The sequence below is a fragment of the Elephas maximus genome, chromosome 5, assembly GCF_024166365.1.
Source record: "Elephas maximus indicus isolate mEleMax1 chromosome 5, mEleMax1 primary haplotype, whole genome shotgun sequence".
Taxonomy (NCBI): domain Eukaryota; kingdom Metazoa; phylum Chordata; class Mammalia; order Proboscidea; family Elephantidae; genus Elephas; species Elephas maximus.
Genome location: NC_064823.1, coordinates 111,976,272 through 112,000,518, shown reverse-complemented (window position 1 = coordinate 112,000,518; position 24,247 = coordinate 111,976,272). Strand labels below are relative to the sequence as shown.

Genomic DNA, 24,247 nt, shown 5'->3' with positions numbered 1-24,247 from the left:
CCTGGTGGCACAGTGGCTAAGAGCTCAGCTGCTAACCAAAAGGTCTACAGTTCGAATTCACCAGCCTCTCCTTGGAAACACTATGGGGCAGTTCTACTCTGTCCTATAGGGTCACTGTGAGTTGGAATTGGCTCAATGGCATAAGATTTTGTTTTAGTTTTTGGTTTTTGTTGTTGTTAATCTCTGTAGCCACTAGCTCTGTGCCATTTTCACTGAAATCAATTTAAAATTATGTGCATTGAAATACCATATCCAACACAATTGATTTCAAGATGGCACACAGGGTGACAACTCAAATATTCATCCATTTAGGCACTGTTCCGAGCATTGAGGCTACTACTGCTTGGAATGAAACAGACAAGTTCCTTACCCTCATGGAGTTTATATTCTAGCATGGGGAGGCAATTGGTAAACATACAGACAAATATCCCAAATACTAAGAGGATAGTTTCAGGTTCTGGTAAGTGCTATGAAGGAAGTGAAACAAGGTAATGGGTAAGGGAATAACTTGGGGAAGATTTAAGGGAATAGGATGATCAGGTGATCAGAAAGGCCTCTCTGAGGAATTAACATTTGATCTGAGACTGATGTGATGATAAGCAGCTAACCACGCCATGTCCATACTGGGGTGAGGAAATAGCAAGTACAAAGATCCTAAGGCAGGAAATGCTTGATGCGTGAAAGTACTGAAAGCAGAGCAACATACCAAGATCATAGTGAGTGAGGGAGAAAGTAGTAGAGTTGTCTGAGATAGGGTTGGAGAGCTAGGGACAAACCAAATTATGAGTCTTTAAGGCGAATCTTCATGTTCTTTAGTAAGATATCAAATTTGGACAAACACTTGAAGTAATTAGAAAGTTATAAGTGAAGAAGACATGGATATTTAGCAAAATGGGCAAGGTTCAAACCAAATCATTTAAATGATTGTTTGTCCTTATGTGAAACACTATGCTTGATGATATGGGAGAAGGAATAGGCATGATATCTGCACTTGAGTATCTTTTGATCCTATTGGAAAAGGAAATTATACTCATATGAGGTGACTTAATTATAAAATAAGGCAGGATATTTAGCATAAGGAGCATACCTGAAAGGAAGAAGCTTTCCATTGTCTGACTGTAACCATACCAGTTTTAAAATTATTTTAGCAGTAGTTTTAAACCTACCCCTTTTCTCTTCCCATCCTTGTCCTAGCTGCCTTTTAAACCTAATAGCTATACAGCTTGTGTGAACTGACAAATCATGGAGGAAAAGCCCTGCAAAAACATAGTAGTGTAGGTTCATTGGCAGGAAAAATCAGAAGGCATAAACTGAATGGACACTCAAAAATAGGTAGAATTTGGGAAGGTAAAAAAGATGAAGCAGGGCTTTTCCACCTACTAGAAAGCAATGTTCTCTAGGGACAGTAATTAAATGGAAAGGTAAAGGAAACTGGAATCAGTTTATTCAGATAAAATGAAAAGATTATAAAACAAATTTCAACCAAGTTTCTTAGGCCTTTGCCTTGATTCCACACCAGAACATCAGAGAACTTTTCTAAGCAGATGATCAGGTGAGTGCTAAGGGTTAATAAAGGCAAGAGGAAAGCCTCATATGTCTAAACATATAATGTATATTGCTCTGAGGAGGACTTAGTAACTGGCTACTAATAGCAAAATGTTTCTGCTTAACTAACCATTATTTAACTGACCTTCACTTAAAAACAGGCTATTTGAGTACCCTGGGCTTAAACATGGCAACTTTTAAGGAGATCTCAAATCAAGAAACTTTTTATTCCAGATGAACTTTTATTTATTTATTTGATTTCAAGGAAAAACAAAATTCCTCAATTACCAGGAAACTAAATATTTAAAGAAGATAAAGAAGTATTTTTAGCCATGAAGAGCTAGATAAGGAACTCCACAAATGCCTTTCACAGAAACATAAATAGGCAAAACTATGCTAAAAGTAAAAGCAAATCGTGTTAAGTCATGGCAGAGTACCATGTATCAAACTAACCCTCCTATAGACAGCAACTATAAACCCTGAGCAAAAAAAACCTTTTTAAATCTATGAAGAAACTGGAGAGTAACAGAAAACAGGCAAAAACTAGAAGAGAATCAACCCTCAAAAGAAGAACCACGGGGAGCAGGACCAAGACGATGAAGTAGTCAGACGCTTCTGGTGATCCCTCTTACAACAAAGACCTAAAAAAACAAGTGAATTGATAATATATACGACAAGCTAGGAACCCTGAGCATCAAAGCCAAAGTTAAGGAATCGGACTGAGTGCTGGGGGAGGGAGAGATGGTGCAGAAGCAGCTTGAAGTTGGAGAGCCCATGGAAGCACCTCAGCTCCAATTCCTTGGCACATTCCTTGGCGAGACTGTAGCAGGGCTGATGGTAGTTTTCCTGGACACAGCAGCTTCAGCAAAAGAAGGCAAGCAGAGTGGCGCACCCCTGACCCTGTCGCATATCTGCAGCAGGGCTGGCCACGGCATTTAGGAAGTGGCTGCTTCAGCAGAAGAAGGCAACTAAAGTGCTGGCACCCCTGACCCCCTGGTGTGACAGCCACAGGACTGGTGGTGGAGTTTAAGACACAGCTCTTTCAGCGAAAGAAGTCAAGCACAGGATGCAGCCCTAACCCCCTGGGGCAATTTCAGCGGGGACCCAGCCTGCGCACACAGTCTACACGCACACGAGCTACAGGTGCCTCTGGAATCTGAGATAAAATGGCATTCTTGGCACAAGGTAAGTGATTTTGTCTAGTTTACTGTGCAGATCTAATAGCTCCTTCTTTTGAAAGAACTTGCTCCTATCTATCTGATCCTGCCTCCCTCTGACCCAGCCAACTTCATTAAGAGTTGATTTCCCTGGGCCTGAGATAGGTTCTGCTGCACTTCCTGAGCCATTCTCCTGGCCTTGGAGAGGGAACAAATCAACAAACAGGGGAAAAAATACTCTACCTACTCTCCTAATCTGGAAGCTCAGAGCAGAAGAGGCTCCAGTCCAAGAACAAGTGATCCATGGACTTTGTCTTTCACCCCTTCATGGATCCAGGTGCCTCCACTACACCGGATAGGATCTGGCTACTATACTGCAAGGGCAAATCTGTTTGAGGTCTGACTGTAACTGTTTCAGCTCTGTGGCGGAGAGGCAGGTTTTGGAGGTTTGATACCTCTCTGTCTATTAAACAGGGCCTTCACCTACCCACAGCAGGGGCCTGAAGACTGGAGGCTCCATCCATGCCAGGTCCAAGGAAGATGGTGGCTACCAGTCCTTACAGGTATAAGCATTGGGTGCCTAAGGTATAGCTGCAGAGCCCACCCACCAGAGCGCTCTACAGAACAGGGAAACTCCTCCTCACTGACACTTGGGGGAAGGCTGTCAGCCCCCTGCCTTCCTCAGAGTATGACCTCCTGCTGCTACCAGAAACCTGTGTGTACACCCATCACCACTGCTCCTCTAGGATAGTGGGTGAGAGCCTACACCACACAGTAGGTGACCGACTATCAGGACATCCTAGCTGAATCTATACAATAGTGAATGACTTCTAGGCTCATATACCTAGTAACAGCTGTAGCCATCTGGTAACAGGATATTAGTGCTTCAAAGGTTCCAAATAATCAAGTTAGTTCACCCTAGTAGCCTATTTGGGTATACCATAACAAAGCAAAGCAAGGCACTAGGACACAGTGAGCAAACATAAGATAAACTAATACAATAACTTATAGATGGTTCAAGGACAATAGTCGATATCAAATCACATAAAGAAGCAGACCATGATTACTTCAACAAACTCCCAAAACAAAGAATGAAGGACTCTCCAGGATGAAGATGTATTCCTGGAATTAGCAGGTGTAGAATACAGAAGATTAATATACAGAACTCTTCAAGACATCAGGAACGAGATCAGGCAACACACAGAAAAAGCCAACGAACACAGATAAAGCAGATGAAAAAATTAAAAAGATTATTCAAGAACATATTGAAAAATTTAATAAACTGCAAGAATCCATAGAAAGTCAGTAATCAGAAATTCAGAAGATTAACAATAAAATTACAGAATTAGACAACTTAATTGAAAGTCAGAGGAGCAGAATTGAGGAAATGGAAGGCAGAATTAGTGAGATTGAAGATAAAACACTTGGCAACAATATATTCGAAGAAAAATCGGATAAAAGAATTAAAAAAAAATGAAGAAACCCTAAGAATCATGTGGGACTCTATCAAGAAGAATAACTTTCGAGTGATTGGAATACCAGAACAGGGAGGGATAACAGAAAATACAGAGAGAATTGTTGAATATTGTTGGCAGAAAACTCACCTAACATCGTGCATGATGAAAGGATATCTATCCAAGATGCTCATTGAACCCCGTACAAGGTAGATCCCAAAAGAAAGTCACCAGGACATATTATAATCAAATTTGCGAAAACCAAACATAAAGAGAAAATTTTAAGAGCGGCCAGAGATAAGCAAAAAGTTACCTACAAAGGAGAATCAATAAGAATAATTTCAGACTACTCAGCAGAAACCATGCAGGCAAGAAGACAATGGGATAACATATATGAAGCATTGAAGGAGAAAAATTGCCAACCAAGAATGATATATCCAGCAAAACTGTCTCTCAAATATGAAGGCAAAATTAAGACATTTACAGATAAACAGAAGCTTAGGGAAATTTCAAAAACCAAACCAAAACTGCAAGAAATTCCAAAGGGAATTCTCTAGATAGAAAATCAATAATATCAGATATCAACCCAACACAAGAACACAGGACAAAGCAACCAGATAGCAAGTCAGATAGGGAAATCACAAAAATAAATCAAGATTAAAAAATGCTCAAAACAGGGAAGCAGTGATGTCATTATATAAAAGATGACAACACTAAATCAATAAAGAGGGACTAAATAAAGTAGGCATAGATCTTCCATATAGAGAGGAAATAAAAGCAATATAGGGAGATACAAGTTAGGTTTAAACTTAGAAAACTAGGGGTAAACACTAAGGTAGCCACAAAGAAGACTAACAATTCTACACTTCAAAATAAAAAAAAACTGGAAAAACATAAAGACTCAGCAAAAACGAATTCAACTACAATGAAAATGAGGAACACACAATTTACAAAGAAAAACTTATCACCACAAAAAAGTAAGTGAAAAAATGAAACTGTCAACAACACATAAAAAAAGGCGTCAAAATGACAGCACTAAACTCATCTATAATCATGCTAAATGTAAATGGACTAAATGCACCAACAAAGACAAAGACAGTTGCAGAATGGATAAAAAAACACGATACATCTACATGCTGCCTAAAAGAGACACATCTTAGACTTAAAGACCCAAACAAACTAAAACTCAAAGCGTGGAAAAAAATATATCAATCAAACAACAATCAAAAAAGAGCAGGAGTGGCTATACTAATTTCTGGCAAGACAGACTTCAAAGGATAAGGAAGGATGTTATATGATGGTTAAAGGGACAATATACCAGGAGGATATTACCATATTAAATATTTATGCACCAAATAACAGGGCTTCAAGATATATAAAACAAACTCTAACAGCATTGAAAAGTGAGATAGATAAAAAATACAATAATAGTAGGAGACTTCAGCACACCACTTTCAGTGAAGGACAGAACATCCAGAAAGAAGCTCAATAAAGACACGGAAGATCTAAATGCCACAATTAACCAACTTGATGCCATAGACAGATACAGAACACTCCACCCAACAGCATCCAAGTATACTTATTTTCCAGTGCACATGGAACATTTTCTAGAATAGACCACATATTAGGCCATAAAGCAAGCCTTAACAGAATCTGAAACATCGAAATATTACAAAGCATCTTCTCTGATCATAAAGCCATAAAACTAGAAGTCAATAACAGAAAAATCAGGGAAAAGAAATCAAACACATGGAAACTGAACAACACTTTGCTCAGAAATGATTGGATTATAGAACAAATTAAGGACAGAATAAAGAAATTCATAGGATCCAAAAAGAAGGAAAACACTTCCTATCTGAACCTTTGGGACACAGCAAAAGCAGTGCTCAGAGGTCAGTGCATATCAATAAATGCACACAAACAAAGAAAAGAAAGAGCCAAACTCAAAGAATTATCCCTACAACTTAAACAAAAAGAGAGCAACAAAAGAAACCTTCAGGCACCAGAAGAAAGCAAATAATAAAAATTAGAGCAGAATTAAATGAAACAGAAAACAATTGAAAGAGTTAACAAGACCAAAAGCTGGTTCTTTGAAAAGATTAACAAAATCGATAAACCATTGGCCAGACTGACAAAAGAAAAACAAGAGACAAAGCAAATAACCTGAATAAGAAATGAGATGGGCAGTATCACAACAGACCTAACTGAAATTAAAAGAATCATAACAGAGTACTATGAGAAGTTGTACTCTAACAAATTTGAAAACCCAGAGGAAATGGACAAATTTCTAGAAACAAAATACCTACATAAACAAACACAAAGAGAGGCAGAACAGCTAAATAAACCTATAACAAAAGAAGGGATTGAAAAAAGTAATAGCCCCTAAGAAGATAAAATACTTGGAATAAATCTAACCAGAGACTTAAAAGGCTTATACAAAGAAAACTGTAATACTCTACTGCAAGAAGCCAAAAGAGACCTACATGAGTGGAAAAATGTACCTTGTTCATGTAAAAATGTAAAAATGTCTATTCTGCCCAAAGTGATCTATAGATACAATGCAATCCTGGTCCAAATACCAGTGACATTTTTTAGTGAGGTGGAGAAACAAATCACCAACTTCATGTGGAAGGGAAAGAGGCCTCAGATCAGTAAAGCATTACTGAAAAAGAAGAACAAAGTGGGAAGCCTCACACTACCTGAGTTTAGAACGTATTATACTGCCACGGTAATCAAAACAGCCTGGTACTGGTACAACAACAGACACATAGACCAATGGAACAGAATTGAGAATCCAGACATAAATCCATCCACATATGAGCATCTGATATTTGACAAAGGCCCAAAGTCAGTTAAATGGGGAAAAGACAGTCTCTTTAGCAAATGGTGCTGGCATAACTGGATATCTATCTGCAAAAAAAATGAAACAAGACGCATACCTCACACCATGCACAAAAACTAACTCAAAATGGATCAAAGACCTAAATATAAAATCTAAAACAATAAAGATCATGGAAGAAAAAATAAGGACAGTGCAAGGAGCCCTAATACATGGCATAAACAGTATTCAAAACATTACTAAAGCTGTACAAACACCAGAAAAGAAATTAGATAACTGGGAGCTCCTAAAAGTCAAACACGTATGCTCATCCAAAGACTTCACTGAAAGAGTAAAAAGATTACGTACAGATTGGGAAAAAGTTTTTAGCTATGACATTTCTGATCAGCGGCTGGTCTCTAAAATCTGCACGATACTGCAAAAACTCAACAACAAAAAAGACAAATAACCCAATTGAAAAATGGGCAAGGATATGAACAGGCACTTCACTAAAGAAGACATTCAGGTAGCTAACAGATAAATGAGGAAATGCTTGCGATCATTAGCCATTAGAGAAATGCAAATTAAAACTACAATGAGACTTCATCTCACTCCAACAAGGAAAAAACACAAAATAATAAATGTTGGAAAGGATGTGGAGAGACTGGAACACTTATACACTGCTGGTGGGAATGTAAAATGGTCCAACCACTTTGGAAATCGATTTGGCTCTTCCTTAAAAAGCTAGAAATAGAACTACCATACGATCCAGCAATCCCACTCCTTGGAATATGTCCTAGAGAAATAAGAGCCTTTACACGAACAGATATGTGCACACCCATGTTCATTGCAGCACTGTTTACAATAGCAAAAAGATGGAAGCAACCAAGGTGCCCATCAATGGATGAATGGATAAATAAATTATGGTATGTTCACACAATGGAATACTATGCGTCGATAAAGAACAACGATGAATCTATGAAACATTTCATAACATGGAGAAATCTGGAAGGCGTTATGCTGAGTGAAATTAGTCAATTGAAAAAGGACAAATATTATATGAGACCACTATTATAAGAACTCAAGAAATAGTTTAACGGAGGAGAAAATATTCTTTGGTGGTTACGAGAGGGGAGGGGGAGGGAGAGAGGGAAGGAAGGAGATGGGGATTCACTAATTAGATAGTAGGCAAGAACTAATTTAGGTGATGGGAAGGACAACACACAACACAGAAGAGGTTAGCACAACTGGACTAAACCAAAAATAAAGAAGTTTCCTGAATAAACCGAACATTTTGAAGGCCAGCATAGCAGGGGCAGCGTTTGGGGACCATGGTTTCAGGGGTCATCTAGGTCAGTTGGCATAGTTAAATCTATTAAGAAAACATTCTGCATCCCATTTTGGAGAGTGGCGTCTGGGGTCTTAAATGCTGCCAAGTGGCCATCTAAGATGCATCCCTTGGTCTCAACCCTCATGGAGCAAAGGAGAATGAAGAACACCAAAGACACAAGGTAAATATGAGCCCAAGAGTCAGAATGGGCAACATAAATCAGAAACTACATCAGCCTGAGACCAGAAGAACTACCTGGTGCCTGGCTACAATAGTGACTGCCCTGGCAGGGAACACAACAGAGAATCCCTGAAGGAACAGGAGTGCAGTGGGATGCAGACCTCAAATTCTCATAAAAAGACCAGACTTAATGGCCTGACTGAGACTAGAAGGATCCCAGATGTCATGGTCCCCAGACCTTCTGTTAGCCCAAGACAGAAACCATTCCCAAAGCCAACTCTTCAGACAGGGATTGGACTGGACTATAAAACAGAAAATGATACTGGTAAGGAGTGAGCTTCTTGGATCAAGTATACACATGAGACTATGTGTGCAGCTGCTGTCTGGAGGAGAGATGTGAAGGCCGAGGGGGACAGAAGCTGGCTGAATGAACATGGAAATACAGGGTGGAGAGAAGGAGTGTGCTGTCTCATTAGGGGGAGAGTAACTAGGAGTATATAGCAAGGTGTATATAAGGTTTTGTATGAGAGACTGACTTGATTCGTAAACTTGCACTTAAAGTACAATAAAAATTAAAAAGAAAAGAAAAAAAAGAAGAACCACACTATGTGAAATCCATATTTGTACAGTGTTTGCCTTGAGGTCACCCCCAAGTCTGGGACATATGGGGCAGTAGAACTTCAGCAGAAAACAGCAATGTTATCGGCCTGAGGATTCAGAGCATGGAGTTTAATACTTCCAGAGTGCCTGGAAATTGATGGGCAAAATTTCAGAAAGAAGGGAACCATAGGGCAGGACCCAAAATCTAATAAATTTCCCTTGAATCCTTGGTTGATCCCTGTGTTTATACACATGTACAAGTGAAATGCCAAGAATCAGAGGTGAAAAAACAGCTGAAAGGCTGGAGGAAAAAAAAAATGAACAGAGGTTTCACCTACTGTCCACCATGTAGGAGACAATTTAGAGTTTGAGGACTGTCAATTTAGAGGGGCTTGGTAAGAATGGTGTTGTTGTTGTTAGGTGGTGTTAAGTCAGCTCTGACTCATAGTGACTCTGTACAACAGAATGAAACACTGCCCGGTCCTATGCCATCCTCACAACTGTTGCTTTGTTTCAACCCATTGTTGCATCCACTGTGTCAATCCATCTTGTTGAAAGTCTTCTTCTTACACTGACCCTCTACTTTACCAAGCATGATATCCCTCTCCAGGGACTGGTCCCTCCTGATAACATGTACAAAGTACATGAGACAAAGTCTCTCCATCCTTGCTTCTAAGGAGCATTCTGGCTATACTTCTTTCCAGTGAGACTTGTAAACTTACAAGGTACAGAAGGCTTTCCATTAAAATCCCAAAAGGACCACACCTTAGGAATAAAGACTAAGACACAAGAATAAGAGTTCCCTTTGGCTAAGGGGGAAACTACGATCAACCCCCCCTTAAAACCCATAAAACCAAACCTGCACACATTCTAGGTGATCTGTCAATAATTTAACTGTCTACTAAAACAACAGCCAACATTCTTCAAAGGAATATAACAGAATCTAGAGTTCATCTACAGATATAAAATCTACAAGGCATCATCCAGAAGATCTAGTGTATAATAAAAAATTAATAGACATGAGAAGAAATAGGAAAGCATGACCTATAGTCAAGAAGAAAAAAAAATTAGTTAATAGAACTGACCTGCAAAAGACTCAGATGTTAAATAAGTATAAAATAACTATACTATAAAAATAAAATAATTAATATATTTAACTTTTCATAGGAGATAGCCAAAATGGAAACAACAAAGATATCCAACAGTAACTGAATGGTTAAACAAACTGTATATGTTGGTACCATGGAATGAATTATTGATACCTGCAACAACTTGAATGAATCTCAAAGGCAATATGCTGAGTGAAAAAAGCCTGTCTTAAAAGGTTATATACTGTATTATTAAATTTCTATAACTTCCTTGAAATAAAATTATAGAGATGGCGAAGAGATTAGTGGTTGCCAGGAGTTAAGGATGGAGAGTAGGAGGGGATGAGTGTGACTGATGATAAACGGATAGCAGTAGGGAAAAATTAACAGTGATGGAATAGTTCTGTGTCTTGATTGCAGTGGTAGTTACATAAATCTACACATGTAGTAAAGTGACATAGAACTATACACATACTTTATACCAATGTCAATTTACTAGTTTTGATCTTGTAGGTAAGATATAATCAATGGGAGAAACTGTGTTACGAATATATAGGACTTTCCTATGCTGTCTTTGCAGTTCCTATGACTATAAAATTATTTCAAAATAAAAAGTAAAAACAAAAACGTTCCACAAGAAATATCAATATAATGCAGGAAAAGATAGGGAGTTGCAGAAAAGAATTAAAACTATAAAAATAGAACCAAGTGCAAATCATAGAACTGAAAAATGGATTAACACTAGGTTAGATGTAGTAGAAGAAAGGACGAGTGAAATTGGAGGTCCTTCTGGCCTCTTCAATTTCTCCATTCCACCAGTTCTCACCAAAAAAGTCACTTTTTTGGGGAATGCCTTAACTGGCAACCCTACTCACAGTTTATATCTGGCACCCCTGTTCTCAGGGAATTCTGTTCTTTTCCACCACAGGACTTACCGCTATGGTGATTGTCTTAGTTATCTGGTGTTGCTATAACAGAAATACCACAAGTGAATGGCTTGAGCAGGCAGAAATTTATTCTCTCACAGTTTAGAAGGCTAGAAGGCCAAAATCAGGATAGCAGATCTAGGGAAGGCTTTCTCCCTCCATTGGCTCTGGGAGAAGGTCCTTATCTCCTTTCAACAACTATGGGCCCAGTATTCCTCGGAGATCTCAGTGTGCCTTGCTATTGATCTTTCCCTGGGTCTAGGAGGTTCTCAGTGCAGGGACCCTGGGTTCAAAGGATGCACTCTGCTCCCAGTTCTTCTTTCTTGGGGGCAGTGAGGTCTCTCTCTCTGTTTCTCTCTCTCGCCTTTTATCTATTATAAGATAAAAAGTGTGACTCAAGTAAGAAAAAAAAAAAAGGGCATGACTTAAATAAGGGTGGTAAAGGCAATGACCAGAGTAAAGGTGGTAACTTGGCTCATAGCAAACCACAGGCATAGAGGCTAGGATTTATGACACATCACAAAATGGAGGACAATCAATACTGAGAATCATGGCCTAGTCAAGTTGACACATATTTTGGGGGAACACAATTAAATCCATAACAATGAGTATATGTTTATTTGTGTGATTAATTTTTAGTGTCCCTCTCTCTTATTACTCTGTAAACTTCCTGAAGATAGGTACTGGGGCCTTTGTCCATCATGTTAATTGTCCTTTCCTTAGTAGCTTTTTTTTTTTTTTTTTTCTAGTAGCTAGAACAGGGCAAATATCAAAGAGGTATTTTTTAATGAATTAGTGTTTAGGCCTTCTCCATTAAAGATGAGAGCTTGGAGACTACACAAGTTACTGAGCATTGTTTCATAATGTTTTATAAAACTCTTATATATTAATGACAATTAGGAGAAAGAGACTATGTATAGCATTGGATGGCACAGACGTTCATGTGTTTACTTCTAACCAAAAGGTTGGCATTTTGAGCCCACCCAAAGGAGCCTGGGAAGAAAGCCCTGGTGACCAGCTTCCAAAAACATAGCCATTGAAAACCCAGTTGAGTGCAGTTCTACTGTGACACACATGGGGTCACCATGAGTTGGCATCAACCCAGCACAACTAGTCTCTGTACTATAGCCCACCCTAACGTCTGCCCCTGACTGTCTTACTCTTCCTACCACTTTGGCTTTAGGCGTGTTTAACCCCTGGTGGTGTGGTGGTTTAGAGCTACGGCTGGTAATCGAGAAGTCGGCAGTTCAGATTCATCAGGTGCCCCTTGGAAACTCTGTGGAGCAGTTCGGCTCTGTCCTGTCGGGTCACTACGAGTCAGAATCAGCTTGATGGCGGTGTGGGTTTTTTTAAATAAATAAATAAATAGCATGCTCTGCATCAACTTCTGGCATTCTTTCTGAATCGCAGTATAGGATAACATCAGATAGATATAATCTTCAAAGAGATGTTATGACTAAGAGTTTATAAATCCCTTCATACTTACATGGAATAATAATAATGTCATTTCATGTACCTTAGAATCATCCCTGCAGCTGCTTAGGGTTTCCAGTTCCCACCTCCCTCATTCTCTTCTAAAACCAGGGGCTCACATAGGCAATGTGCTGGTCACAAAGCAAATGTATGACTTCATCTGTTCAATTGAATCATCTCCATTAGTTAATTATTCCACCTACGTGGTATTTAAAAATGTTATCCCCTGGTTAAATTCAATAAAAGAGAAAATTAGATTTTCCTTTCATACAATGGTTGGGTGATCCTCCCCTTTCGTTTTAGGTGCTTACAGACAGTTGTATTTAAGTGTCATATGTGATCTGGCCTCAGCCAATTTTCACTTGAGGCATCCCTAGTACTTGCTTTGGTTCCCTGGAGCATGGAGTGGCTCTGTTCATTTATTACACATTACTTTTGTTAGCCTTGGCTGGCCAGTCATGTCAAGCGGCATCTGTACCAAAGTTTCAGACGTGCTTGCTTTGTCTTGATTTATGTTTCCACCAGCTGTACTGAAGTGTCTTTTTATATGAGAGTTGATGCTGAATCTAGACATTAGGAGGGTTTCAACCACCAAGGTGATAAAGACTATGATTCATGAACCCCTCAGGCATCATTTGAAACTAGAGATAGTATTTAGAGTTTTGAAAGACAGATTTCACAGTACAACTGGCCTGTAAGTAAGCTACCTCTGGGCCATTTTTATACTACCCTGGATCGTATATGATTGTATATACTGGCTCATGATGCCTGCCCATCTGCAAATAGATCGACTTAAGACGGAATGGTTACATGCGTTGCCTATGACCAGGGACTGATTCAACGGCATGGGGACCCTGGAGAAATCCACCAGAGATTCACGCCAAATATGCAGCTGCATCTTCAACAGTCAAGAAATTAGGATTTTCCCCCTTCAGAATCAGATCTTGGTTATGTGACCTGATCTTCTTGCCAGACAGTTCAATTAGATTTATATTTACTGAGTAGTGTGAAGTGGAATGGAGGCCAAGTGGAATGGTGCTGGCTGCAGAATGAGCTAAGTCACTGCCCTCCAGGAGCCCACAGTCTACATGAGGACACGGCCTAGTGGGAGAGGCTGCCTTCACTGCAGGGAGCAGGGGGCTTCAACAGCCACTTCCTCCATCCTCCCATTCTTCTCATGTGACGTGTCAGTCATGCTGCTCTGTCATCATTAGTCTCACCAGGGTTGCCCAACTCTGCTCCCTTGGCCTGGAATTCCTGAAACTTTTTTGAGGGGGGATGGGGAGAGGGGAAGTGGGGGATCTCTGTTGGGGGACTATCTGTATGTCTCTTTCTGACTAGTCCTGACAACTAGTGGCAGAAGCAAAAACTTTAAGATCTTGGCAAGAGGCAATAGAAGGTTAAGTATCTAAGTGCATTTTATATAATTCAAGTAATACAGAGAAAAACGATAAAGATAAAATGAAACAACTGGCAATTTTCCAGAACATTATCCCGGCATATATATTTATATATTACTGATGTATTTATATTATATATAAATATGTATAAAAATATAATACATTATATATTTGTATTATATATAATATGTTATATATAAATATATATATATAAGTATGTGTTATATATATATATTTATATCTATCTGGAGTCTGTTCTTTGCCTCATATCTCCCATTCAAGTTATTAGCAGGTCTAAGGACTCTACCTTGAAATGTACCCTGATTCTGACTGCTGCTTTCCACCATCACTCCCTTCTTCATAATTGCTACCTGTCTTTCCACAAATGCAGCTCTGCAGTCACTTCTCTACCTAACAGCTGGGACGATGCTTTTAAAATATGAAACAGACCGTGTCTTCCCTGTTTAAGTCTTCCAGGTGGTTTCCAAGACACAGGATAAAATCCAAATTTCTTATTGTGACCTACAAAGCTCTGTGATTTGACACTTTTCAAAATGAAAGCAGATATACAGAATAAATATTTTCTAATGAAACATTATTTTGATTAACGATAGCCAGTGGTAACAACATATGTGTATTAATAGATTGCTTTCAACCTGCGTTGGCACATTTTCTTGTTGGGTGCTGTCAAATTGATTCTGACTCATGGTAACCCCATGTGACAAAGTAGAACTGCGCCATAGGGTTTTCTTGGCTGTAATCCTTAGGGAAGCAGATCACCCAACTTTCTTTCCCAGAGTGGCTGGGTGGGATTAAACTGCCATCCTTTCAGTAGCAGCCCATTTCGCCACCAGGGGTCCTTGTTGGCACTTTAAATCCATTGCCATGGAGTAGATTCCGGCCGATAGGGACCCCATAGGACAGAGTAAACTAAACCAAACCCGTTGTCATTCAGTCAATTCCGACTCATAGGACAGAGTAGAACTGCCCAATAGAGTTTTCAAGGAGTGGCTGGTGAATTCAAATTGCCAACCTTTTGGTTAACAGCCTGGCTTTTAACCACTGTGCCACTAGGGCTCCTGTTGGCACTTTAAGTGACTCTAAATATGTTTTGCCACTCTTAACCTGAAACCTTATGTTAGTTAGCATCTAAGCTGACCGATAATTCCTGCCTGCATTTAGTGTATGACCTTCCCCAGTTGTAAGGAATAAAGTGAAGAAATACTGTGTTGATTGTCTTAGGAAAACCTGGCTAATGCAGTGAACTGACAGATTCTACCTGATTCTACAGTAACGAGAATTTATCCACTTAGGTTCACTATTCTATAAAGCCCAAGACATTCACATGTGTATTCATGTTACACGTACAAAAGAAAGGTCTGCTTTTCAACTATGTGAAATGCAATCACTACTTTGGCTTAAGTCATTAAAAAAACTTTGGCTTAAATCACTCTTTTCTATACCTGAAGAGCAAAAAGTTACTGATGGGAATTTCAATGAGCATTTTAAAGGAATTCATTGAAACTGAATTGGAAAAAATGACCTTTTTTGAATCATTCAGAATTGAATGAGTTTGCTGTTTATAACGCATTTTATATATAACTATAAAAAGTACTCATCTCAAATATTGGGACTCCCTAAGCAATCAGTGGAAGCTTTGACCACACCATCCCCTATGTACAAAATAGTCTTTCTGTTTCTTGGCTCTATCACTCTCAGCTCAAAGCTCAATAAATTCCCACTAACATCAACTTGGAAATTACTCTCTAATCTTCATGTCATATATTTCCCAAGCTTGAGCAGTGCATATTTGTAATTACTTCTTAGTTGTCTGGAAATAAAGTAACTGCTTTGTGGATTTTGTATCTGCCATGAGCTCAGCTAAGGGCCATCTGTACCAGAATTAACTAGGACACTTGGAATCTTTCTGTCAAATACAGATAGTTGTTGTTGTTAGTTGCCGTCAAGTCGATTCCGTCATGGCGACTGTCATGTGTGTCAGAGCAGAACTGTACTTCAAAGGATTTTTAAGGACTTTCGGAAGCAGATTACTAGGCCTTTCTTGCAAGGTGTCTCTGGGTCGGTTTGAACTGCCAAACTTTCAGTTAGTAGTCTAGCACTTAACCATTTGTGCCACCCAGGGACTCCTCAAATGCAGATTGGGGGGACCCCAATCCAGAACAAAATGAACTTGAATTTGTATTTTTAACAAGTTTGCCAATTGATTCAGATGCACATTAATGTTTGAGAACTACTGTCCTAGAGATCCCACCCACCCAGAAGTGCTCTTGGTCATAGAAACTCAAACAGAGCTCAGAGAGATAGCTCAAAGTCTGAGTTTCAGAGTGTAGTACATATTTGTTTACTCATTCTACAAACATTTCCTCAGCCCTGCCTTAGGAGAACCTTAGGCTCTGTTTTGGGAAAATGAGGGGAATATATGTACAGTGATAAACAACAACAACAGCAACAAAAGCATCTGTCCTCCTGTAGATTACATTCCAGTGAGGCCTTTCTTCTCTGTAAGATCATAGATATTGAAAACCCTATGGAATGCAATTCCTCTCTGACACACATGGAGCCACCATGAGATGGAATTGACTCAATGGCAATGAGTTTGGTTTGGTTATTAAATGCCATCATTCCTACTATATCATATATTTGTTTACACGCTTGTTAACTGCCTCACTGATGAGAGGCCAGCCAGGTAATAATCTGGGTAAGAGCATTCTAGGAGAGAGGAACATCAGGTGAACATGCCCTGAGAATTTAGGAGAATCAAGGGCCACACGTACACACCCAAAGACCAGTGTGTCTACAGTAGAGAGCTCAAGTGAATGGTGAGAAATGAGGGCAAAAGTGTGGACAGGAGCTAAATCATACAGAGCTTTGTGGGTCAGGATAAGAAGTTGGGAATTTTTTTTTTCTTTTGAAAATATATACACCAAAATATACACCAGTTCAACTATATCTACATATACAATTCAGTGACAATGATTACAGTCTTTGAGTTGTGCAGCCTTTGTCACCCCCGTTTTCTGAGTTGTTCCCCCCATTAATGTAAACTCACTGCTCCCTAAGATTCCTATCTTTCGAGTTGCTGTTGTCGCTTAGATCCCCTATAGATAGTTATGAAAACAGCATAATACTAGTTAAGCTAAACTATTGTTTAGTTTTAAGAAGATTGCAGGGGATATTTTTGGTTTAAAAATTATCTCAGGGCGGTAGTAGTTTCGGGGATTCATCCAGCCTCCATGGCTCCAGAAAGTCTACAGTCCATGAGAATTTGAAATTCTGGTCTATATTTTTCCCCTTTTGATCAGGATTCTTCTGTCTAGGTATGGACCAGTAACTAAAATTTGCCTCCAAAATTAGAGGTTGCTGAGAGACCGAAGAAAGGACGGCAACTCCAGTGTGGTGGAGACTTACAGACATGACCAAGCCCTGGGTAGCAGCAGGACCAGGGCAGACCTCTGTGCCTGGCAGTGGGAGAGCAGAGGTTTTATAGGGGCAGGGGACAATAATGGCTACAAGCCAGGGGCTTACATAAGAATGACTCAGCAAACAGTAGTGAACTAGCAGATCACATGAGGAAACTCATGTTCAGCCTTGAAAAGCCTGTTTTCCTGTCTGTCCAACCCTCAAGGCTGGCTTTTACAATCTGGCATGCTCCCCTTCTTGTGCTATAGTATGAGAGACCTTGTTCCCTCCCTGCTGGGAACAGACCTAGAAGTGGGGTTGGCCAGGTGCCATATGGTACCTGTGAACATACAAGAGACAAAGTTACTGTGTGCCCAGAACAGAGGAAAGTCTTCTCCAATAAAAAGAAGGAACCAGGTTTGGAAAGGAGACCCAATACCCAGCCTCCTTATCAGCAAATGCTCTGGGCCCAAAGCGTTTACTTAGGCAGCCAGGATGGGAGGCGTAGAGACAGACCATTCCCCCAACATCTCTTAAAGAATCTTTGATCAAAATGTTCAGTAACGGTAGTCAGGCCCCATCCAGTTCTTCTGGAAGAAATCTGGATTTTATTCTGTGTCTTGGGAACCACCTAGACTTAAACAGAGAAGACGTGATCTATTTTACAGTTTAAAAGGATCACTCCAGCTGTTATGTAGAAAAAATTCTTCAGAGCTACATTCCTGAAAAGAGAAAGATCAGTTATGAAGCTACAGATGATGATGGAGAGACGTGGTCAGAGTTAGGGGGTAGTTAAAGGTAGATCCATTAGACCTGCTAATAAACTGAATGGAAGCAATGAGGGAAAAAATGGAATCTGAGATAAATATAACTTCATGGATAATGTTCTGGAACATTGCCAGTTTTTTCATTTTGTCTTTTTCTTTCTTCCCTCTTTATTACCTGAATAATATAATCATCTGCCTAATTATAAATGATAATATAATTATAAATATATAATATAAATATATTACCTGAATACTATAATGTATATTTATTTAGATATAAAAAAACATAGGTTTAAAAAATATATATATATTTTTTTATAGTTAACCGTCTACTGCCTCTTGCCATGATCTAAGTTTCAACTTCGGCTACTATTGTCAGGACTAGTCAGAAAGAGAAATACAAATAGCCCCTAGTAGAGTTTTCCACCCTTCTTACCCTGACAAAAGGTTTCAGGAATTCCAGACCAAGTGAGCAGAGTTGGCCAGCCCTGGTGAGACTAATGACTTACAGAGCAGCGTGACTGTGACACGTCACATGAGAATGATGGGAAGATGGAGGATGTGGCTGTTTAAGCTTCCTGCTCCCTATAGGTGCAGGCAGCCACTCCCACTGGACAGCGTCATTATGTAGGCTACTGGCTCCTGGAGGGCAGTGACTTAGCTCATTCTGCAGCCAGCACCACTGTACTTGGCCTACCCCTGTGCACTTCAGAGCACCCAGTAAATCTGAATCTAATTGAACTGACTAGCAAGAAGGAAATAATGTTGGCAAAGTAGATTGAGCCCAGAGGCATTTCTCAACAGGGCTTTAAAACTGCCACTAAAAACAAGCTTATATTTTATTCCAATTATACTGAAAGGAATTCTGCTACATTTATATGCTGAAAATATCTAGAACAGTTAAATTCAGTGAATCGCAACATTTTTCACAGCCCTAAGGCACTCTTCCCCCATCTGTGTGTCAGTTTGTCATACTGTGGGGGCTTGAGTGTTGCCATGATACTGGAAGCTATGATACTGGAAGCTATGCCACCAGTATTAAAATACAAGCAGGGTCACACATAGTGGACAGTTTCAGCTAAGCTTCTAGGCTAAGACAGACTAAGAAGAAGGACCTGGCAGTCTACTTCTGAAAATATTTAGCCAGTGAAAACCTAATCAATAGCAGTTGAACATTGTCTGATACAGTGCCCAAAGATGAGCCCCTCAGGCTGGAAGGCACTCAAAATACATCTGGAGAAGAGCTGCCTCCTTAAAATAGAGTCAACTTTAATGACATGGATGGTGTCAACCTTTCAGGACCTTCATTTGCTGATGTGGCACAACTCAAAATGAGAAGAGCGAGCTCCAAACATGAAATATATGAATTATAAATCTAGGAAAATTGGAAATTATCAAAAATGAAATGGAATGCATAAACATTGATATCCTAGGCATAACTGAGGTGAATTGGACTGGTGTTGGCCATTATGAATCAGACAATAATATGGTCTACTATGCCAGGAAACACAACTTGAAGAGGATGTTGCATTCATCATCAAAAAGAATATTTTAAGATCAATCCTGTCAGTGATAGGACAATATCCATATACCTACAAGGAAGACCAGTTAATACGACTATTACTAAAATCTACACACCAACCACTAAAGCCAAAGATGAATAAATTGATGATTTTGACCAATTTCTGCAGTCTGAAATTGATCAAACATGCAATCAGGATGCGTTGATAATTACTAGTGATTGGAATCCAAAAGTTGGAAACAAAGAAGAAGAATCTGTAGTTGGAAAATATGGCCTTGGTGATAAAAAATAATGCCGGAAATTGCATGATAGAATTTTACGAGACCAACAACTTCTTCATTGCAAATACCTTTTTTCACCAACATAAATGGTGATGATACACGTGGACCTCGCCAGATGGAGTACACAGGACTCAAATCAAATACATCTGTGGAAAGAGATGTTGGAAAAGCTCAATATCATCAGTCAGAACAAGGCCAGGGGACGACTTTGGAACAGACCATGAATTGCTCATATGCAAGTTCAAATTGAAGCTGAAGAAAATTAGAACAAGTCCACAAGAGCCAAAGTATGACCTTGAGTATATCCCACCTGAATTTACAGACTGTCTCAAGAATAGATTTGATGTATTGAACACTAATGACCGAAGACCAGAGAATTTGTGGAGTGACAACAAGGACATCATACAAGAAGAAAGCAAGAGGTCATTAAAAAAAACAGGAAAAAAAGAAAAGACCAAAATGGATGTCAGAAGACACTCTGAAACTTGCTCTTGAACATAGAGTAGGTAAAATGAAACGAAGTAACGATGAAGTAAAAGACCTAAACAGAAGATTTCAAAGGGTGGCTTGCAAAGACAAAGTTGTATTGTAATGACATGTGCAAAAACCTGGAGATAGAAAACCAAAAGGGAAGAATACACTTGGTGTTTCTCAAGTTGAAAGAACTGAAGAAAAAATTCAAGCCTCAACTTGCAATATTGAAGGATTCTACGGGGAAAATATTAAATGATGCAAGAAGCATGAAAAGAAGATGGAAGGAATACAGAGAGTCCCTATACCAAAAAGAATTTGTCGATGTTCAGTCATTTCAGGAGGTAGCATATGATCAGAAACTGATAGTACTGAAGAAAGAATTCTAAGCTACACTGAAGGCACTGGTGAAAAACAAGGCTCCAGGAACTGACAGAATATTAATTGAGTTGTTTCAGCGAACGGATGCAGCACTGGAAGTGCTCACTCATCTATGCCAGGAAATTTGGAAGACAGCTACCTGGTCAACCAACTGGAAGAGATCCATATTTATGTCTATTGCAAAGACAGGTGATCCAACCAAATTCAGAAATTACTGAAAAATATCATTAATATCACACACAAGTAAAATTTTGCTGAAGATAATTCAAAAATGGTTGCACAGAATTGAGAACCCAGATATAAATCCATCCACATATGAGCAGCTGATATTTGACAAAGGCCCAAAGTCCATTAATTGGGGAAAAGATAGTCTTTTTAACAAATGGTGCTGGCATAACTGGATATCCATTTGCAAAAAAATGAAACAGGACCCATACCTCACAACAAGCCCAAAAACTAACTCCAAGTGGATCAAAGACCTAAACATAAAGACTAAAACGATAAAGATCATGGAAGAAAAAATAGGGACAACGTTAGGAGCCCTAATACAAGGCATAAACAGAATACAAAACATTACCAAAAATGATGAAGAGAAACCAGATAACTGGGAGCTCCTAAAAATCAAACACCTATGCTCATCTGAAGACTTCACCAAAAGAGTAAAAAGACCACCTACAGACTGGGAAAGAATTTTCAGCTATGACATCTCCAACCAGCACCTGATCTCTAAAATCTATATGATTCTGTCAAAACTCAACCACAAAAAGACAAACAACCCAATCAAGAAGTGGGCAAAGGATATGAACACACACTTCACTAAAGAAGATATTCAGGCAGCTAACAGATACATGAGAAAATGCTCTCGATCATTAGCCATTAGAGAAATGCAAATTAAAACCACGATGAGATTCCATCTCACTCCAACAAGGCTGGCATTAATCTAAAAAACACAAAATAATAACTGTTGGAGAGGCTGCGGAGAGATTGGAACTCTTATACACTGCTGGTGGGAATGTAAAATGGTACAACCACTTTGGAAATCTATCTGGCGTTATCTTAAACAGTTAGAAATAGAACTACCATACAACCCAGAAATCCCACTCCTCGGAATATACCCTAGAGAAACAAGAACCTTCACACAAACAGATATATGCACACCCATGTTTATTGCAGCTCTGTTTACAATAGCAAAAAGCTGGAAGCAACCAAGGTGTCCATCAACGGATGAATGGGTAAATAAATTGTGGTATATTCACACAATGGAATACTACGCATCGATAAAGAACAGTGACGAATCTGTGAAACATTTCATAACATGGAGGAACCTGGAAGGCATTATGCTGAGCAAAATTAGTCAGAGGCAAAAGGACAAATATTGTATAAGACCACTATTATAAGATCTTGAGAAATAGTATAAACTGAGAAGAACACATATTTTTGTGGTTACGAGGGGGGGAGGGAGGGAGGGAGGGAGAGGGTTTTTTACTGATGAATTAGTAGATAAGAACTGCTTTAGGTGAAGGGAAGGACAACACTCAATACATGGAAGGTCAGCTCAATTGGACTGGACCAAAAGCAAAGAAGTTACCGGGATAAAATGAATGCTTCAAAGGTCAGCGGAGCAAGGGCGGGGGTTTGGGGACCATGGTTTAAGGGGACTTCTAAGTCAATTGGCAAAATAATTCTATTATGAAAACATTCAGCATCCCACTTTGAAATGTGGCATCTGGGGTCTTAAATGCTAACAAGCGGCCATCTAAGATGCATCAATTGGTCTCAATCTACCTGGAGCAAAGGAGAATGAAGAACACCAAGGTCACATGACAACTAATAGCCCAAGAGACAGAAAGGGCCACATGACCCAGAGACCTACATCATCCTGAGACCAGAAGAACTAGTTGGTGCCCGGCCACAATCGAAGACTGCCTTGACAGGGAGCACAACAGAGAACCCCTGAGGGAGCAGGAGATCAGTGGGATGCAGACCCCAAATTCTCATAAAAAGACCATACTTAATGGTCTGACTGAGACTAGAGGAATCCCGGCAGTCATGGTCCCCAAACCTTCTGTTGGCACAGGAGGGGAACCATCCCCGAAGACAACTCATCAGACATGAAAGGGACTGGACAGTGGGTAGGAGAGAGATGCTGAAGAAGAGTGAGCTAATGATATCAGGTGGACACTTGAGACTGTGTTGGCATCTCCTGTCTGGAGGGGGGATGGGAGGATAGAGAGAGTTGGAAGCTGGCAAAATTGTCACGAAAGGAGAGACTGGAAGGGTTGACTCATTAGGGGGAGAGCAAGTGGGAGTATGGAGTAAGATGTATATAAACTTATATGTGACAGTCTGACTTGATTTGTAAACGTTCACTTGAAGCTCAATAAAAGTTAATTTAAAAAAATACAAAAAAAAGAAAGGAAGAAGAAAAAAAAAAATGGTTACAGCAGGCAACTGCCAGAAATCAAGCCAGATGCAAGAGAGAACATGGAACAAGGGATGTCATTGCTGATGTCAGATGAATCTTGGCTGAAAGCAGAGATTACCATAAAGTTGTTTACCTGTGTTTTATTGACTATGCAAAGGCATTCGACCGTGTGGATCATAACAAATGATGGATAACATTTTGAAGAATGGGAATTCCAGAACACTTAATTGGGCTCATGAGGAAACTGTACGTAGATCAAAAGGCAGTCATTTGAACAGAACAAGGGGATACTGGGTGTTTTAAAGTCAGGAAAGGTGTATATCATGTTTATTCAATCTGTATGCTGAGTAAATAATCCAAGAAACTGGACTATATGAAGAAGAACAGGGCATAGGATTGGAGGAAGACTCATTAACAACCTGCATTATGCTGATAACACAACCATGCTTGCTGAAAATGAAGAGGACTTGAAGTACTTACTGATGAAGATCAGAGGCCACAGTCTTCACTGTGGATTACAACTTAATATAAATAAAACAAAAATCCTCACAACTGGACCAAAAACCAACATCATGATAAATGGAGAAAAGATAGAAGTTGACAAGAATTTCATTTTACCTGGATCCACAATCAGCACCCATGGAAGCATCAGTCAAGAAATCAAAGGACTTACCGCATCAGGCAAATCTGCTGCAAAAGACCTCTTTAAAGTGTTGAAAAGCAGAGATGTTACCTTGAAGACTAAAATGTGCCTGACCCAATCCATGGTGTTTTCAATCATCTCATATGCATGCGAAAGCTGGACAATAAGTAAGGAAGACTGAAGAAGAATTGACGACTTTGCATTGTGGTGCTTGCAAAGAATATTGAAATATACCATGGACTGCCAGAAGAACGAACAAATCTGTCTTGGAAGAAGTACAACCAGAATGCTCCTTAGAAGCAAGGATGGCGAGACTACGTCTCACATACTCTGGACGCGTGATCAAGAAGGATCAGTCCCTGGAAA

The 24,247-nt window shown here is 39.5% G+C and overlaps 1 protein-coding gene across 1 annotated transcript in view; it reads left to right on the top strand.

Annotated features, from left to right (window-relative positions):
* GABRB1 (gamma-aminobutyric acid type A receptor subunit beta1) overlaps positions 1–24,247 on the top strand; it is a 511,452-nt gene that overhangs the window by 472,283 nt on the left and 14,922 nt on the right. The window lies entirely within an intron of this gene.